Source organism: Pyrgilauda ruficollis, unplaced genomic scaffold (genome assembly GCF_017590135.1).
Source record: "Pyrgilauda ruficollis isolate IOZ18807 unplaced genomic scaffold, ASM1759013v1 scaffold34, whole genome shotgun sequence".
NCBI lineage: Eukaryota > Metazoa > Chordata > Aves > Passeriformes > Passeridae > Pyrgilauda > Pyrgilauda ruficollis.
The window spans coordinates 2008188-2027252 of NW_024524822.1; the positions used below are offsets into that span (position 1 = coordinate 2008188).

General features: G+C 46.2%; 1 protein-coding gene across 1 annotated transcript in view; it reads left to right on the forward strand.

Moving 5' to 3' along the window:
* The window catches only part of CACNA1B (calcium voltage-gated channel subunit alpha1 B), a 281498-nt gene that overhangs the window by 10867 nt on the left and 251566 nt on the right, over positions 1-19065 (forward strand). The gene's annotated exons all lie outside the window — the stretch shown is intronic.

Sequence of the window (19065 nt, forward strand, 5' to 3'; positions counted from 1 at the left end):
GTATTCCAGTGTGTGTCTGATCCAGACACTTCCTGACATTTCTGTGACTTTGCAGGTTCTAATTGCCACTGGTACTTGAACCTGATTTAAATCAATTTATTTTCGGACGTTACAGCATGACTTTAAGTCAACATGGAGTGTGCTAACAAATTAAATGCATCCTGGTTTTAAGCTGTTACAACTCTGAAATCAGCCAAGTTTCTGCAGGAATGAATTTATTCCCCTATAAAATAACTTTTTTCAAAAGAATTCGAGAGTGTTTGAAAAGAATTCAAAATGTCTTATTAAGGATGGATGTGAAAAGGTTACATGTGCATTTTGTACCCTGCTTTGAGATGATATCACTGATCTCTCCCTTGGAAGTGCTGACAATATTTTACATTATGCATTGCAGCAGTTTCTGTCTATTTATATAAATAGAGGGTGATACTGGTGGATAATGAAAACATAAACATGAACACTCCTAGTCTACAAATTGGGCTTTAAAGCTTCAGAGGAAATGATCCAAAGGTCTGCATGAGGTCCTGAGCTTACAGCCTTCATCTTGGAAAGAATTCAGTTCGTTTCTCCCCAGAAACTGCAGCCTGACTCCTACTATTAATATGCTTCCCATATCCATCCTTTCCCACACCTTGCCTGCCCGTGTGTGTGGTGAACGTGGATATTCCCTGCTCCTGGTGGTGGTGTGGAGTAGGGAAATGCTTGCATACATATACAAATGTATTCATTAGCTACATGATCACTGTAATTCCATTTGCATTCATGGCACCCTGTGATACAGCACTTGAGAGGCCAAAGGGAATTCTTGATGTATTAAGAGGAAGAGAATAAATATTCAGGGCTTGATTCTTCTGCTGCTGGGGCTGGGTATTTAATCAATAGAAATTTCAGTGGAGGCACAAGGAGAATCAGATTTCCATACTTAGAAGCAGGGGGTACCAGGATGAAAAGAGAATTAGCACAGATGCTACAATTATTCTCACTGATGCTCTGTTCTGATTCCTAGTTAGCTGTACACTATTGTTTGTGTTAAAAAAAAATAAAATCAAGGCCCTGATTCTGGAAAGGACATTGACATTGGCTGAATTTATCCTACAGCAAAGCATTCCACTATGTGCTGGAATTCAGCTGACTCCAGTGGTTCTCTACTTAAAGTTCAGGCTGCGCAGAAAAGCTTTTCTGAATCCCAGCCATATTGTTTAGGCATGGTTTGAATTCCTTTTATTAATTTTTTTCCTCCATAAACACCAGATTCCAGAGTTTGTTGGTTTTATTTTACAACTGAGACATTCCAAGTTTTGCAGCTGAAGCGGCTGCGGGATCCCCCCGGAATGAGTGGCATCTCCCTGGTGCTGTGGGAGCTGCTTGCAGCACTGTTTGATCCTGGAAAATAATTGTGGAATATCAGCTTGATGAGACAGCTGGAACAAGGACCCCCAGTGCCATCTGCAGCCCCGCGGGTTCCTTTGAAGTGCCATCCTGTTAACGTCACCGCTGCTGTTTCCAATGGTGACACCAACTGGGCCCTGCTGAAATTGTCTCGTACAAGGGCTTCCCACCAGGCAGCAGTGCAGGGGTGGCAAAGGCTGAATTCATCGGCTTCAAGTCCAAGAGTCATCTCCACTGAGGAAATCCAGACCTCTAATCCTTGTAATTTGAGGGCTGTATTTAACAAGGCACTTGAGCTCGTGCCCGATTTTTGGCATTAGGGAGAAGGTACTGAATATAACAGAGTTACTCACGCTTGGTTTGATGCTTTCCTGAATATTTCTAGCCCAGGTGGAGGGAGCACTGAAAGCTCTGCAGCTTCACACAGGGGGTTAAATTAATGTTTTCTCTGTAGCCTGGTGTGTTTTGCTTTGCACTGCCCAGATCATGATTAAGTTCGCAGCTCACTCCTGTGTTGCCATGGGGCTCTGCTGGAAACCTGGAGTTCCTCTTCCTTGGGTTTCCTTCAGTGGCCAGAATCCTTTCATGTGCCCACTGCCTGCACGAGCTCAGGTGAGAGGGGAAACCTGCTCAGGGCTGTTTATTTGAGACAAAATTCTCCTCATTTCTGCATCAAGACTTCAAAGTCAGCTTGATGAGTGAGAAATGTCCTGCTAACAGACCCTCCAGGGATGGGTTGTAAGGTGGCAAAACAAGTGGGACCTTCATTTTCATTTCTGTGGAAGGCAGACTTGGATCCGTGTGTTTCAAAAAATGATCAAGCTGTAATTTATTAGGGAATAATAAAAAAGGACAGTGCTAAGCCAGTACTTAATGTGTTCTTATGAATATAGATAGGTAGGACATCAGGTTTTTTTGAAATATCATTTTGCTACTCTATCAAAAGCTTTCCTTTGCCATATGTGCAAGATTTCTACTTGAAAATGTTACTTCATGTTTCCCAGGCAGTGTTCAGCTCCCAAGCTCAGTTTTGCATTGATCTTCAATATTATAGAGGGATTTTAAGTCCTCTCCTTTTATTTTTTTTATTTCTGTGTAAGCATGAAAGATCATGAAAATGTTCCATGATACCCCACACAGAGTTGTGTACCTGCTAATCCTGCTGCGTGCTCATTTTATTAAGGTAAATGGTGAATGTCAGAAAACCTGATCTCATTTTCAGCTTTTAGCTAAGCACCAGAAAAGCAAAGAGCAGCTCTGCTCTCATTCTCTGTTTCCATAGGAAAAAGGCCAGCCAGAGTCTGGATGTGCTTTGGAGGAGGCTGTGGGGGAAGGCTCTGCATTGATTGAACTTAGCCTTGTGTAAATATTCCAGTGATCATGCAGCAATCCTTCCCACCTGCTTTTTCCAAATGTTTTTTTTTTTTTTTGGCTACTCAATGCTTGCACCCTGGAATTATTGATAAATATATTTTTTATCTACCTGCAATGAGAGAGATTTTTGTTTGTCAAAAGCAGACAGCAGAACTTGTTAATCAGGAAATACATCAGGGCTGTGTTCCATGCAGCCAGGATCAATACCTTATTGAGCTAAACTCGAGTCTAACAGATAGTGGCCCAAAATGGCTTTGGTTTGTTGTTCCAGAAAACACTCCCTCGGTTTCTTTTCCCAGCAATGCTGTGGTGCCTATTTCTCATTTGCTTCCAAGGAAACCTGTGGATCTGCTCTTAACAAAGGCCTGGGAAAAGAACAGGTTGCTCTCCTTGAAAGATATTGTTACCTCTGTGATTTATGTAGTGATTTCTTGTGATCTCCACCAGTTGTAGATGAGTCTCAATGAACGCTGCCCCTGCTGGGATGGGCCTTTTGCTGCTGGGGAGAAAAACACACATTTTATAGCTCCTGCTCATTTTATTTCCATGTTTCTGTGGGATTGCTTTGGCTCCAGTGGTGACATCACCCATTAGCAGCTCTAAATCACACAAAATTGAAGTTTCTCAATTGACCTGGGACTGGATGATCTCAATGCACTTTTTCCAAGGTGAAGGCAAAGGGACTTTTTAACTCTGTTGGGCTACGTGTTTTGGGCTGAAAATTTTAGAAATCCACCATTGTTTTGGGAAGAAATTTGTTCTGTCCCCAAATTCCTAGCTGGAGCCATGAACTCTGATTCAAGGCCTGGAGGGTTCAGACCTTTTCCTCTTGGAGTTCATGAGAGATTTTCTCCTGGGTTTTGGATGCAAAGCCTGAAGAACTGTTGGGCTTGCATGGAGCTGGTGTCAAGGGCTGTGTCCTGAGGGGAAGAATAGGGAACAAGGCATGGACAAAATGATATTGATCTTTGATTCCCAAAATTCAGATATCTAAGGGTTTTCAAAGGCTTTTAAACTGTGGTGTTCAAGGAGGCTGCCCTCAGTTGTGTTTTGGAGCTTGTTTACACTTCTGGTTTCCCATATAATTGATAATGGGCTGTAGGGTTTAACTCCATACCCCAAGAAAAGAGCTGCTTTTCATCACTAGCGACCTGAGATTCCCTTTGGTGCCTTCTAGTAAGGTTTGAAGAATAATTCTTTTTTCTGCATGCCTATGGTTTTATGAAATGCCAGCTTTTCCCCAGTCAGAGATTTATGCTGCCCAACCTCCCTTGACCTGAGGCTTTTCTGTGCACCACAGGCCTTTGCTGCTGCTCTGGTCCTTTCCCAGTTCTGCCACATCCTTATGGAGTGACCACAACCATGAGGTGTTTGTCCAACACCAAGAGTGGCTAAAGGCCGCTATGAAATAATGGAGTGCTTGATAGGATCGTGCTCTGCCCTTTATGAGCAGAATTAATTTCTTTTGGCTTCCAATCAGCCTGGATTAAACACTCTCGAAGAGTCCTGGTGGCTTCTTGAGCCAGTTGGATCAGCTGCCTGAATCTCTGGGTGGGACTGGCAGAGACAGCATGTGCCAGGCCTGGAGCTGCCAAATGATGTGCACAAAGTCTCTGCGCGGGTACGGATGTCTCAGGCTGTCTGGAACAAATTACAAAAGCCAGAATTATCTTGATTGTCTGAGAAATGTGCTCCCAGCTCCTGATGCTGCTAATAATTTGGAAAGCAACTCATTTAGTAACAGCATAAAGGCCTGCTCATGCTCGATGTGAGTGTTGCTGGTTACCAGGATCATCCTGCTATGTGGGCAGTGGGAGCTGCTATTCCTGGTGCTGTGTTTGAGGAGCAGCAGCCTTGGATGCAGCAATGAGTGACAGAGTGGGAGGCACAGGAACCACCCAGCCTGGGCTGTGCAGCAGGTTTGGACCTTGGATCTGCTCCTTTCAGGTGGATGTACCTCCCAGACTGGGTGTGGGGGGGAGATGTGACCAGGGAAGTGTTTGAGAAGGAAATGTCTTGGTGAGGGCTGGGATTTCTTAAAGCTGTAAAATATTCATAGAAGCTTTGGCTCCAGCATTTCTTTATCTCCATGTGCATGTTCCTGTGTTTCAGAAGCCCTTAAATGAGGATGTCTGAGCTCTGGGACTGGCTCTGGTGTACTTTGTGTACAAGGGTGATGAGACGAGAGGAAATGGCTTCAAACAGGAGATGAGATATTAGGAAAAAAATCCTTCCCTGTGATGGTGAGCAGGCCTTGTCAGAGGTTTCCCAGAGAAGCTGTGGCTGTCCCTGGATCCCTGGAAGAGTCCAAAACCAGGCTGGATGGGGTTGGAGCAGCCTGGGACAGTGGAAGGTCTCTCTGCCTATGGCAGAGGCGGTACTTTAAGGCTGGCTGAGCTTTAAGGTCCCTCCTAACACCAACCTTTCTGTGATCCTTTGATTCTATATTCCACCTGCAAATAACCACAGAACTAATTAGAAAAATGAAATTCAAATGAAATCAGCCCCCTTGGCTGCCCTGCAGCACCCCTTTAGGTGGTTGCTCAATGCTTTGTTTATCAGCTCTGGGTGTGAAGATGTAGGGAGTTAAGGGCTCGGAGCAGGGAAGTGCAGATTGCCCTCTGCTTTCCCAATGTGGAAATTTTGGTACTTGTGTGCTAGAAAGTAAAGCAGGGCAACAACAGGAGCTGGGAAAAGGGACACTTTGAGAAGGAACAAGCTCAGTCCTGGTTGGCTGTCACAAAGAAAAGGAGCTGTTTGCTTGGGGTGGTGATGGACTCAGGGCGAGTGCTGTCAGCACCGTGCATGAGTCATGAAAGGAGCAAAGCCTTTATGGATTTTAATGCAGCTGATCCTTGTGTTCAATTTCTTTTATGCTCCAGTGATGGATGGACACTTGCTGGCTCAGAAAAGCAAAGACCCCCTTCTGAAATTAAATCAGATAAAGGTGACAAGACACAGGGAATTTACCTGTAAGGTGTTACCTGGTGCTCTGGCTGGTGGGTGAGGGCAGCAAGGGAGGAAGCCAGGCAACCAAATTTTTATTTTTGAAGCAGAGACAGTTTTTAACTGGGGGGAGGAGGGTGTGTGAGATCTCAGATTGAACAGAAATTGTTCTATCCTCTGCCCCTTGGCTGTCTGGGCTCCTGGGGAGCTGCAGAAGCCATTCTCTTCAGAGAGAAGGGTTTGAGGGTTCTAAATGTCCCCATTTCCTTTTTTGCCCAGTGGGCAGCAGTTCCTTGGGACTGGAGTTTTTCTCTCTGGGCTTGATTCTCTGAGCAAAGGGGGACCCAGGCCATGCTGAGCCTCTTGCTGTGTTAATTAGGGCTCGTGTCTTTTTTTGTTGCTTGTAGTGGCTTTTCTGCATCGATTTTGGTGGAGGTGGCTGGAGGAGGTTGAGAGAAGCGGGTGGGTGAGTAATTGTGTGGCTGGCTGCTAAACTGGGAGACTTTCCTGGGCAGAGGAGGACTCCGGGCTGTGCTTAGAGGAAGGCTGCAGATGGTCCCAGCCCCTCAGAGGACCTGCAGGTGGGGACAGCCCTTCCCTGGCAGAAATTACCCTGCTCTGGCTTTGCTCTGGTGGTGGCAAACCAAACGTTTCAGGTCAGAGAACTTCTCAAGGGCAAACAGATAATGAGATTGATGTGCTGCTCTCTTACTTTATTAAAAGAGACTGCGAGGTATCGAATACCTGGGATGAGAAGTGATAATGATGGAGCAGCACAAGGAGCCTGGAAGTTGAGGCACAAACAACCTCCTTTCTATTAAAGAGAGAGGAAACAATACCATCCAGGTTTCCATCTTGTATCCATTTCTACATTTTGTGCCTGTTTGTGTTTCCTGGAAGCTTTGTGCTCACAAAGAGGGGCTGCCAGACAATATTTATGGGTGTTCACCTCTCCCTGAAGCTGGGCAGCTGTCAAGTAGAAGTGACCATCCCAAGTGAAAGCAAGGGTTGCTTCTCATGGCAGCCAGGGCTTTATCAAAGGCAGGCAGGATCATTAGTCCGGAGTCCAGACAGTATTTTTAGCTTTTTATGGCTTTCAAAGGCAGGTGGGAGGCAGGGAAATATTGTCTCTTGTGAGGGAAGCAGCTGCACAGGCAATTGTAGAGCCTGCAGGTGGGAAGAGGACTCTGGACCTGCTCCTAATGTGTGATCCTGCCCTGGCAACCATGTCCTATGGGCACCCAGAGGTGGAAAACATTGGTAGCTGCTCTTGAAGCTGGGTGTGGATACTGGGAATTCAACCCCAAGCCAGCAAATCAAACTGCAGCTCCCAAGAGCTTTAATTTCTTATTTTTAATGCTCCCTAGTTTAAAAACAAACAAACAAGCAAAAAAATCACCAAGCCCAAAATACCCAAGTGCTGTGTGTGGTGTTGAGTACTGTCCCATAATTAGATGAGGAGGAGGGTGCAGGTTACCTCAGACTCCTGTTTCTCAAATGGTGCTTCTGCTGTGTCCCAGTTCCAAGGGAGCAGCTTTGGATGGCAAAGTGCCTGCTCATCTGAGAGGAGAAGAACCTGCCTGTGACTGTGGAAAAGGGTGAGGATGTGGAAAATCAGCCTGGTTTTAGCTGTGATCTAAGCCTGAGTGCCAACAGTGAGTCTGCACACATGTCCTTGGATCCACATCTCACCCCAAAGGCTTTGCATGCTCTCAGACCATTCCCTTTCTCAGGGCTCTCTGAAAACATCAAGGAAACTTGGATTTAGAAAACTTGGATTTGGAAAACTGATTTTCCATTCTGCTCTTGCTGAACCACCAAAGAGGTGTGTAGGATGTTCTGGCCAGGGCCAGGCTTCCATGCTGGAAGCTGGAGCCACAGGATGTGTGAATTCCAGGTCAAGCCACATCCAGGATCAGCACCTGGAGATGCTTTTCCACACAATTCCACAAGATTTTTTTGTTTAACTTTGGCTCTCTTGCATCTTCTCTGTGCTGAAGGGTCTGATGGGGTTGGGACAGAGGAAGGGATCCCATGTGACTGAGGTCAGGCTGCAGGATGACTCCTCTGGATGAACTCCTGACTGTGGGAAGGCCACTTTTCTACCCTGGGCAAGCCCAGCAGCCCAGGCTGAGAAAGTCCTGCCTCCTGTGGCACACACCAAACCTGTGGGGTGAGCTTAGAGGCTTTGGAAAATTCCCTGATCCTCATAGGGGCCACCTAAACAATACCCAGGAGAAACCTTTCCCTCCTGGCATGGTCAGCATCAGCTAAATCCATGTCTGACACAATTTTGTCTCCTCCCTCCTCCATCTCCCCATATTGTGGTGGCCAGAAAAGTCACCTGTGGTGGGTTTTGGATTGATAAATGCAACAAACTCATTTGCTCAGTGATGTCAGGGTGGAGCATTCAGGAAACAGGTCAGGCTTTTCTGGTGGATATTCTTATTCTGTCAGTGCTGGAGTTGTCTTGGTTTCCGAGCTGGCTGCAGGGCTGGGTGTGTTTGTGTAGGTGATTCTCGTGATCAGCTGCAGAATTTTAAAAGCCTCCCTCTGGAGCAAGAAGTTCAGGTCATTCCTGAGTTAAACCCAATTTTAGACAATAATGGGTTTAGCTCTTGGCTCAGTTCAAGTCAGTTCAGGCTGGGCTGGGTGAGATTTAAGAAAAGAAAGGATCAGGAGTAGAGACTGGAGTAGTGCTGGAATTCCCTGGGAATAGAAATTGTTCCTGGGGCTCTCCAAAGAGGATAGGGCTGCTCTCAGTCAGGAATCCGTGAGCAGAAGGTTGTTCCTTAGGGAAGTTTCTGAAGAGGGCTTGAAGCTGACTCCCCTCCTTTACCTCATTACACAAATTCCCTGTAGGGCTCTGCACAACTGGAAGATCCCAGAGTCAGACTGAGGCTTTAGGAGCAAGTTGATGGTCCATGGGATGATGCAGAAATATAGAAGTGAAGGACAAAAATGAGTGCTTGGAGAAGACTGAGACTTTTTCAGCTATAAAATGTTCCTGTGCTGAAGAACTCCAATAATCAGAAATGCTTGGTTGGATGTAGCTTGCTTCTGGTTCAAAAAGGACTTAATAGAACTTAAATTGGGGCTCTCCACTTATTTTCCAGTTAAAAAGAACTAAAAAAGGAAGACAGTTCAATCTTTCAGCCTTTTGGCTCAGTTTCCCCTTCTCAAACACCCCGAACCAGCATCCTAAATAAAGTTTGGGCATGGGAGCTTAGGATGAAGGCTGTGAAAATGATTAAAGTGTTGAAGAAATGTCCATTTAAGGAGAAGTGAAAAGGCTGAGAGAGTTAAAATTAAGAGCAAAGTCTCATAAGGGTGAGATAGATAAAGAAAAGCAGAGAGAAAATCATGTTTCCCTATCTATTTTGGTAGGACTCAAAAAACATCAGTAATGAAAATGAAGTTTTAGAACTTCTTCACTAATGGAAATGTAATTAACTCATGGAAATCATCATAAGCATTTGCTGATTTGGGTCTTGAGACCAAAGTAGCCTTGAGACCATCTTCAGATCCACCAGAAGGGAAATGGTTTTTTGTGAAGGGGGATGATTAGGCCTTTCCCTGGTGCTCCCTGGAATAAGTTAGGTGGAAATGTGAGTGGGCTGTTTCATAATTGTCCTTTCCTCTATCTTGTAATTTCTTCTGAACCCTGTGGAGCCACGGCTCGGGAGCAGGATCCAGCCTGTTCCAGCTTGACCTGGGAATACGACTTTGTCAGTTTAGACACGAAACAATATTGATAGGAGTGCTGTTATTTCATCCCTTCATGTCTGATTTAAAGATCAAACATCTTCCTGCTACAGCTCAGAGAGAAACTTCAATGCTCCAGAGCTGAGTGTGCCCTCCAACCCCGTGAGCCTCAGCTGTGGGAAAAGATCTGGGATTGAAAATTGTCACTCATTTAAAATGAATCCCAGGTGGTTTCTGGTAATGTGGATGTCACTGTGATAAAGGGAGTTTGGTTTTGGTGAGGAGGGAGGTCTGGCAGGATCAGACCTGGTGCTGCGAGGGTGTCACTGCTCCCTTTCCATGGTGGAACACCTCCTTGACCTTGCTTTGGGAGGATCTCAGTTGTAGCCTCCCGACTTTGCAGGATCTGGAACACAGGAGAAGATTCTGGCAGGTGAAATTATCTAATCAGGGGGTGGCCCTGTCCTCAATGAGGCTTCAGTCAGAGCCGAGAGCTCGTCCAGCTGCCACAAGTCAGGCATGAAAGCTCTCCTGCTGGGGAGGAGCATTAACAAACCTCCCTCCCAGTGCCAAAGACAAATCTGCTGCTTTTCTGGCCTCCAGCGCTGGGAGCAGGGTGACAGCCAAAGGCTGTGGGAGGTTGCAGGGAGTTATTTCCACACTGGGAAGGGATCTACACTCTTGGCTGCTGGGGGGTGGGTTAAACCTTTCCTGAGGGTCATTAGAAACAGGCCTGGAGAAAAGATGAGGTGAAGTCTTGGCTTGATAAAGACATGGATTGCTGAATTCTGGCTGCTCTGGCTGCAGGATGAAGACTGAACTCCAGAAAACTCCTCACATTTCTTTATAATCCCATTATTTTCAGAAGTTCATATCCATGTGCTCCAAGTAAGTGATGCTGTATCTGTTCAAAACTATTTAGCTGATAACATGAACAACCTCATCACAGATCTCTGCAGCTTATCTCTGCTCTGAGAAATGTGCTGGAATGAAAAATTTTACATTTCTTGCCTTCTGATGTCAAATCTCAGCCTTATTTACCCAGTTCCTGGGCAGAAGTATTCCAAACTCCTGAAGTTTTGTGGCCAAAATTACCTCCTTGGCTGGCTGGATGAATCCTGAGCTTCTTTAAATTTTTTGTTCTGTAATAGTCAATAAAATACTAAAATTGGATAGGTAGAATAAAAGAGGATTTAGAAATGCTTGACTTGGTTACCAATTGTACAGACAGGACCATCCCAAGCCTGTTTTTAAAAAACACTTGATTTTTTTCACTCTCTGGTTACAACTTTAAAGCCAGTTATAACAGATACAAAATGATGGTAAACCCTGCTTTTCACAAAGGGTGAAAAGGAAGCTTGGCATGATCCACTTTCTTGTTTTAATTTGAAACACGAAAGAACAGGAGAGTATGGGAGCAGTTAATGCTGAGTCTGAGGCAGATCCAGGATAATGAAGCTCTGGTTCTCTTCTGGAGCACACTGGGCAATGGATGGGATTTTGAGTATTCTGTTTTTCTCTTCTGCTCGTGTCTTTGGCTAATAAGGGATTTTAGGCTGTTTCTTTTCCCTTTGTTTCCACATTCCCAACTCTTTAAAATGAAGACAGTGCTGGTTCCTGACTTTGTATTGTACTGGTGAAGGAGGCTGGATGTCAGCACTGAAAAGTAGTGAGTTTCAAACGTCTCAAAAGAAGTAAAAATAAGCCTTTAAAAATGTTGAAATGAAGTGTGGGGAACTTGAATCAGAAGTAAAAGAGATGGTAACAGCATCATCTTCTAGAAATCATCAGCTAGAAATCTTCTAGCTGCTCAGTCACAGTGAGTGGGAGACTCTTGCACGGAGCTCAGCATTCGTGTTCCACGGGGAATGTGTTAAATCCACGGCGTGGCACACACAGAACTGCAGCAGTGGGTGTCTGTCAGAGCTCAGCCCGAGGCAGGATTGGACCTTTGGGGGAGGTGGCATGCTCTGAGTCAAAATGTCCACGAGTGTTGTCACTGACTTGTGGTGTGAAAATGAGGGGCTCCACCTTGGACGGAGAGAGACAAAGTCAGTGCTCGGGATCATGTCCTGGCTTTGAAATGCTGGAATCATGGGTTGATTTTCAAAAGTTGTGGTTCATGAATGGCAGGGAGAAGTTGGGAGTGTTTTCCTGGTGCCTCTTTCCGCAGAAGGACGGGGCTGTAAAGGTTTCCTGCAGCAGAAGCCTCCCCGGGGTTCCAGCAGCTGAAGCCACAGCTGTGACCTCGGGCCAGGTTCAGCTCTTTGGGTTTCAAAGGCCACATCTGAGCAATCAGCTGAGGCCTGCTTGGCATGAAGGTGCCCAGGAGACAAAAGCAAACAAAATTTGTATTTATTTTTCCTTTTTAAAACCTGGCAGCCCTCCAACTCATCAAACAGCGCTTCTGCTTCTGATCCCTCTAGGGCTGCCCTCTGATCTGGCTTGTGTGGGAAGGATGAGAAACCCTTTCCTTGTAATAACAAACCTCTGGTGTCCCTCTGTGAGGGCTGGAAAATGCAGAATTAGTGTCCCTTTTCCTCAAATCAACCTTCTTGTCCATTAGCAGGAATGGAATAGCCCCCCTGCATCTTTGGAAACCTTTGTTCCACAGGAGGAAGGTTTGGGTGAGGCTTAATTTCCATCTAATAGCCTGTTAAAATCTTCACATGGTTTCTTGGAGAATGCCATTAAGAATCAATTACATTAATGGGGCTCAGTTGGAGCTGTGCTGAAATATGGATGGGATCAAGGAAAGTGACTTTGCAAAACAGGGTCCTTGGTGCTGCAGCCATTTATTCCTCTTGATCTCCCCAGGCTTCTGTGTGGACCAAACCTGCTCTTGGATGTTGTCAGCTCTGCAGAAGCTGAGCTTGTTCAGGGACAAGGGGTCAGTGTCATCGACTGTGGTGTAAAGACACTACCAGGGGGGTTAGTGGGGAGTAAATTCCCTTGTCCTGGTGGAGATGGTGTTGGACTGCTCAGTTAAAATAACCTGGCAGCACCAGGAGATCTTCCAGGCCTTGTTCATCCAACTGCAGAGCCTGATCTGACACCTTAGAGGTGTCTGGGACTGTGCTGCTGACACTGCAGAGTGTCCATGAGCTTATCATGGCACAAAAGGCCTGGGGATATGAGAGGATGGAGAGAAAGAACTTTCTGTCCATGGCTGCTGGGCTGTTAAACTGATTATAATGTGGGTTGTGAAAGAGGATCCTTATCCATGGAAAGAAAATGGTGACAGAGAGAAGCTGCATGTCCTTGCAGGAGAGGTGCATTGAAAGGTGAATCCTGTTGTGAGACTGCTCAGGACCTTGCAAAAAGTGGGACTGAGAGGTCACTGCCCACTGGGAGGTCACTGTCCACTGCTCCTTCCATGGGGTGGGATTTAATGGGTGTCCCACTGCTCAGGGCTGTGCTGCAGGGGCAGAGCCATTGCCTCCCCACACAGCTGGTGCTGGGCAGTGGTGGCACTGCTTTGGTCCTGCTGCTGGTGTAGGAAGTCTGAGTGGAGCTGGGATTGCAGTGAATATACTGGGGAAGCTCCACCTGAATTCTCAGGGTGTTGGGATGAGGGATTCAGGTGGGGTTGGGAAGGAGCCTCCAGTGGCCACAGTGACTCAGGGTGAAGAAAGCTAAAGACAGGGACAGAGACAAGGCCTTGGTATTGTCTGTTGTGTACTTTCCATTGTACTTTGAGTCTCTTGGACTGTGGTTTTTTGCAGGAATGTTTGTAGAAAGGGCTCTGCGGAATCCAGCTGCCTCGTGCCAGTGTTTCCAAACACTGCGTGGGCATCTCAGGTGCAGGTGAGGGGCCTGAGGGACTGAGCCACAAGGCAGAGCCCTGTGGTGTTTGCATCCAGGTGCCAGGCAGTGCACGGGTGTCTGTGAGGTGCAGGGAAAGCCACAAGTGTTGGGTGCTGCCTCTTGTCCGTGAGAAATTTGTGATTTACAAGAGCTCATCTGTTGCAATGTATTTGCAAGGGTTAGGCCATAGTGGGCACCAGCCAGCCTGCTTCTAAGTTTGTTATCAAAGCCTCAGGAATTTGTCAAGGCTACTGGAAAATAAATTGCACTGAATTAAGAAAGAAGAGGCTGAAAAACTGAATACCAAGACAGCAAGAACTGTCAGGATAACAGAGGGCTATGAAACACCTGGACTGTAACCAATCACATACTCTGAGAAATGCAGGCAGAAAATGAGTGAACAAGACAAAGGCACCAATCAAGAAGTGTGTACTTAGTAGTTTGTAGTAGTAGTAGAATCTATAAATATGTGTGTAAGGTAAACAATAAACTGCTTCTGCTTGACCATACTGGTCAGTTGTCCAGGAGTCCTGGATTTCCCACAACACTCATCATCCCCAGACTCATGAGCTCATACCTAGGTTTGTTTTCCTCCTTACAAACGAGGGGCTCTAGTAAAACCAAAACAAACAAAATATTTAGAAGATTTAAAGTAGAAGTGGGGTGAGCATCCCCCTGGTTCCCCTGTGTGCCTTGGCTGAAGAGAATCCCTGCTGCAGGAGCCACAGCACTGATGCAGACGGCATGTATGCAATTGCTGAGCTGGTACCCTTCAGCAGAGCTGCATCCTGGGCAAGGGCTCCACTCGGTGTCTGATCACCCTGAACAGCCCAGGGCTGGTATCTCAGCTGGCACCGGAGCTCCTGGGGCTGCCTGCCTTGCCTTGGCACTGCTGCCCTATGGAGCGGTCAGGGTTGGGCGCACGCCCGGAGCTGCAGACCCCGCGAAGGTGACTCCATGGAAATGACTCTTGGGATGCTCGGTTTGTGTTTGGAGTTGGAGGCTGGAGAGATGGGCCTTTCCTGGAGCTCCTCTGTTATGGAATCAGCTCCTGTGTGCAGCATGCAGAGCCTGTCTCCCAGAGCTCTCATTAAATCCAGCAGAACCAAACCCGCCTCTTGCCACTTCCCACCTCACCCGGCCTGAGCTGTGCGTGTGGGGAGGATCCTTAAATCCCGAGCTCAGGCTCGGCGTAACCTTGGAGCACAGTGATGGGAAGGGCGTTGCTGGAGATCAGCCCCAGCCAGACTTTACAGTGCCTCGTTCTTGGAAACGAGCTGTGTTTCAGGCAAATATCCGGGAGCCGGGGATTTTTTTAGCCTGTCTCTTGCTGTTCATTTTCTCCCTGGCACTGGGACTGCAATTCCAGGAACCCTGGCTATACTTGAAAGCGCCTCTCAGACAGGGATAAAAGTAATTAAACCTCTCATCTTTCTCTATTTTTTTTTAACTTATTGTAGTTTTTCAAACGTGGCTTTAAGATGGGGACAACATGTACCGGCTGAGATCTGCCAGCCTGTTCCAGCCTGGAGCAGGTGAATGGGAGGATGAGGAGGCTCCTCCCTGAAAGGCTCCAGAGCTGCTCCTGGAGGAAGCAGAGATGGTTGGCTGCTGCCAGGTGCAGCCTTTCTTACACTTCCCCTCTCCTCCCCACGTAATTAACTCGTTAAATTTAGCTGTCTGAGAGGTATGGAAATGCATGTGGTGCAACCGCTTCGGCTGTGCAAATAACCGTGATTTCAGCTTCCGTGAAAAATCAAGGGAATTGTTTCATGCCATGCAGAAGCACTGAAAGAACTGAGTTTCATAAGAAAAGCAGATTTAAAAGGCAAGAAAATTGGGGAAAATGAGGAGTAATGTTTTTGTTTAATCTGGATTATGATGATTTTGAGCTTTTCATGCTCTCAATTTTAATTTTTTAACTTCAATTTTATTTGGGGAATTAAACTGTGACATCCTTTTAAGTAGAAAAGACCAGACTCTAAAGGTTTTGATTTAACAATGTTGGCACACAAAATGTTCTCCATGCTGCCTTTCTTCAAGGAAAGGTTTGGCAAACTTGGCTTGAGTTACTGAAGTGTTGTGGTTGACCAAAATCCAAGGGGGAATATGTGGGGGGAATTCAATAAAAGCTATTCAGCAAAAAGTTTCTCTCCTGCTGCTGTGCTACTCAATCTCTGGGCAGATGGAGCCAGCTGAGAGCCAGAGCATCCTTAAAAATGCACTTTTCGGATGAAATGTTTTCTCTGCTAATAGCTCTTCCTGATTGCTCTGTGCTTACCCATGTGGAGGGATGGTCCAGCCTGCAGAAACTGATTTTGAACTTACCTAGGTTAATTTTAGAGTTGCATCCCAAAGTTGTGGTTACTGGAGGTTTTTTGATCTATCACAGAATTATTTACATTGGGAAACACCTGTGAGATCATCAAATCCAACCTGTGACTGACCACCTGCTTGTCACCCAGCCCAGAGCACTCAGTGCCACCTCCAGGTGTTCCTTGGACATCTCCAGGGATGAGAACACCACCACCTCCCTGGACAGCCCTGTCCAATATTTAATCATCCTTTCTGTGAAGAAATTCCTGCTGATGTCCAATCTAAACCTCCCCTGGCCCAGCCTGAGCCATTCCCTCTCCTCCTGTCCCTGTTCCCTGGGAGCACAGCCCGACCCCCCGGCTGTCCCCTCCTTTCAGGAGCTGTGCAGGGCCACAAGGCCCCCCCTGAGCCTCCTTTTCTCCAGGCTGAGCCCCTTCCCAGCTCCCTCAGCCTCTCCTGGGGCTCCAGCCCCTTCCCTGGACATGCTCCAGCCCCTCCATGTCCTGGCAGTGAGGGGCCCAAAACTGGACACAGCACCGGAGTGCTGAGTTCAGGGGGATTTTCCAGGGTTTCCACCTGCTGAGGAGCTGGGCTGCTCTGCCCTGCCCATCCCTGATGGAAAGCCCTTGGTTGTGCTCATTGTGGAGAGGGTGAGAGGCTGGTGATGGAGCACAGGGAGCAGCTGAGGTCAGCTCAGGTGGGACGGGCCTGGTTCATCCTGTGCTCATCCCGGGGTGCTCGTGGTCTCCTCACGCTGTCAAACATTAACCTGCCCCTCCACACACAGCTGTCCCCAAGCCCTCACCACCTGTGCACGCAGCACACAGCTGATGGGTCCTGTCCCAGCTCTGTTTGTTCTCAGGACTCAGCTCCTGTGGGGTACAGCACATGGGGAGGAAGGCTCCAGGTCAGCCTCATCCTGAGCATGGATGGGAGGAGTTGACCTTCCTGGGAGCACAGAAATGCTCAGTGGGGATAATCCTGGAGCAGGGACACCCCACCAGGCACCTGCTCCATCCCCAGAATGTTTTTTTCAGGTGTAAAGCAGACTGGGTGCCCCAAACCCATTTTCTGCTCAGCAGTTTGTTGGCAGTGGGGCGATGTTGGCATTAACTTGCCTGGCTCTCTTTGGTCACCCCCACATTCTCCACTGGGCTCCAGCTTTGTTTGAAGGAGCAGAAGGGATTGTTCTAATCTCATTTCCCATCTTTATTGTTCAGTGCACAGCCCTAAGTCTTATTTACAGGCTTATTCAAGCTGTGGGCTGAACATGGGAATTTTCATTTCCTTCCAGACCTCTTTTTTATGGACCTCATTGCCACAGTCTGAGAGCTTCACACCAACATTAACTCAATTTCACAACACCCCTGTGAGATAGACTTGATGTTTCCTATTTTATGGTGCAAAGGGAGGTATAGGAATATCAAAGAAAGTAACCATTAATTTTCACTTAATACCCTCAAAACCTGTTTTTGGGAATAGCAATAGGCTCATTTCTCCTGCATGGGCTCATTCCCTGACAAGTTTTAGGGTACCAATCCCAATGGAAATATTTCTAGGGCTTCTCATGAACTCACACCAGAGTTTTCTTATGGTTTTCCTTGATTTAGGGCTCAGACAGCACCTGGAAAACTCCACCTAAAGGTAGAAAGCCATAAACAATAAAATAAGGTGAGAGTGTGTGGCTTTAAGCCTGTTGGTAACTTTGTGTGTTTCTTGTCTCATGATGCACATTGGAAATAAAAATCCTGCAGGGGATGGTGGCAAAGAACATCCTAGTGGACATTTTAGCTTAAAGTTGGCAGTTTATGCATCTGGTACTGAATGTGAAACGTTCCTCCACCCATCCCATCCCATCCCATCCCATCCCATCCCATCCCATCCCATCCCATCCCATCCCATCCCATCCCATCCCAGAGCCCTCTTTGCCATGTCCAAAGTGATTTCTGAAGCTGCTGCTGGTGGAGCTCTGCTGTGAAGGAACAAACTTCGTGGCATTATTTCTTCCCTTGGTATATCTGTGCTTTAGGAGGAAAATGTCCAAGAATAATTGAGATGAATCAGGTTTCTATATGTGGCTTTTTTGAATATTTAACATCTTAGATCTTGTGAAGCAAAAGGGGCAAGGAACAAATGCTGTCTATTTTTAGGACTGGGGAGTGGATGAAGCTGCTGGCCTAGATCCTGAACTCCTTCCAGGAGGAACAGGGCAAAAAACAACCATAAACTGAGCCAGTCTTTGTGTGATGGGCAGGATTTCTTGTGTTTATTTGAGCTGACAAAAACCAGTTGGTTTTCATGTTCAGTTGTTTGAGTTGTGGAAGGAAAAAGTAAAAAATGGATCATGAGAACTTTGAATGAAACTTCTTCCCTCTCTGGTTTTATTTCAGTTTTCCAAGCTGAGAATTGTCTAAATACTTGAAAAGAATGAAAGTCAATAAAGTAAGAGAAGACTTTCTCCTTGTCTCCACCTTTCCCCCCATTCCACACTGGGGTTATAACTTGCTCAGGAGCTACTCCAGTATTTTGCTTTTCCCAGCTGCCACAATATGGAAATTTTGGGAGTTTTGAGGGTTCTTCTTCTTTCCCTCCTCTTCCCTGTGCCATTCCTGATGCTTTGCACTGGTTCTAGTGAAAACTCCCCTTAACTACTGACCTGCTGTCAGAAATTTGGCTGGGTTTAAACAGCCCCCAGATAAATTTCAAGTTACAGGCTGGGGAAAGGTCTGTGTTTGCAGTGCATTTCTTACTGACAGATATTACTGTTACTTTAAAATTAAAAATAAGAGCAAGATATACTGAAAAAATAGAAATAAGTGGGGTGAAAAACTGTTCTTCAGCTGAGACTGAGAATGGAAAATTTCTACCCAAAAGAAGAATATTTCTGGAAATGACAACTCAGTGGAAACACAGTTCTCTAATGCATTCACTGTTAAGTGAACATTATTTATATTGCAGGAGAGAAACACAATGTGGCAGAAGTTATTTGGTTGAAAAAAAATAGAAAATCCATGAGCAGACATTCATCGTTTGCAAGTAGGGAGCCTGGGATACAGATGAGCTAAAGGATGAAGACTCCAGACTCTTGCTCTTGTAATTTGCATTTTGTTGGTATATATAAAATGAAATGAGGTTTATATTTGTTTCAAGCAGAAGTGCTTAGCAGGCATAGGAAAAGCTGCCTGCAACGTTAAGCGTATATTCCAAGTTTTCTTGGAACGAGATCATTAGGAGGAAATAGCTACTCTTTTTCTATTCTTGCTGAGGTAGGATCATGTTCTCTACATTGTTTAATAGCAAGTCTAATGCTACTTTTGAGACTCTTTTTAGGAGAGGCAGCACATTCTCAGCCATGTGATCCTGCAATCTGCAGTTGTTTTGGGATAGTACTTGGATTGCTCCAAGGGGGAGATGCAAATCCCACCTGATTTGGGCTGACTTGTGGGACTGACAGGGGAATTAAATTCTGGGACAAATCTACACAGGGGGTTTATTCTTCCTTCTCTTTATTCATCCCCTCTGGGGCTG